This window comes from Chrysochloris asiatica, unplaced genomic scaffold (assembly GCF_000296735.1).
Source record: "Chrysochloris asiatica unplaced genomic scaffold, ChrAsi1.0 scaffold00147, whole genome shotgun sequence".
Lineage (NCBI taxonomy): Eukaryota > Metazoa > Chordata > Mammalia > Afrosoricida > Chrysochloridae > Chrysochloris > Chrysochloris asiatica.
The window spans coordinates 3,744,102-3,745,052 of record NW_006408665.1 but is presented as its reverse complement, the minus strand read 5'-3'; positions in this window follow the sequence as shown (position 1 = coordinate 3,745,052).

The window sequence follows — 951 nt, the reverse complement described above, 5'->3', positions numbered from 1 at the left end:
CAAGAATTACAGCTTTGTAAACACTATACAGGGCTCCATAAGTTGGAAGCAACTCGACGACACACAACTACCACCATAAAGGCATGAAGTGACTGGTTTACAAGCATTCATGGGTGCATTTAGTTTCAGAATGAGTGGGGTAAGGTAGAATCCTCATTGAATAGTTTTCCTCTTTTCTCCGTGGGTCTAGTGAAAGGGGATGGGGAATGATGCTGATAAGATTTTATGATTCAATTGTGAGTAATTGTTAGCATTGATTAATTGTGATTGTAAAAACTGAAATTATAAAAAGATGTGTGACTAAAATGGTGGAATAGTTACTCTTTCATTTCAGGAACAGACAACTCCGGTATCATCAATAAGGAAGAGCATGAGTGGAGCATGAGATCCCTACCTAGAAAAGCAGCCACAGTAGAGATGGTGGCAGAGGCAGTGGCATGGAGAGACAGCATCTAGGGAATCTAGGCTCATGGACTGAGTAAAGCTCTGTGCCTGTTGGCAGTATGCTGCCTTGCAGAATGTGACCTTTAGACATTTAAATGAATATATAGTTTTTTGCTGGGTCGCTATGGGTCGGAACCGACTCGTTGGCACTTAACAACAACAACAACAACAATGTGTGCATCAAATATTTCATTTTTAATATAAGGTATAAGATTGCCATTTACTTATTATCTTTGTGGTGCTGTAGGATAAGCACTGGGCTGCAAGGCTGGTTTGAATAGCAAGGCAGGCAGTTCAAACCCATCAGCTACCCACTGGAAACCCTATACAGAGTCTCTGTGATTCAGAACCAACTCAGTGGTACTAAGCAACAGCAACAATTGATGTCTAATTACTCCAGCATCATTTGTTGAAGAGACTGTCTTTCCTTCATTGAATTTCTCTTGTCAAAAATCAATTAACTATACGTGTGTGGGTCTATTTTGGGGTTGGAATTCTGGTGTGGTA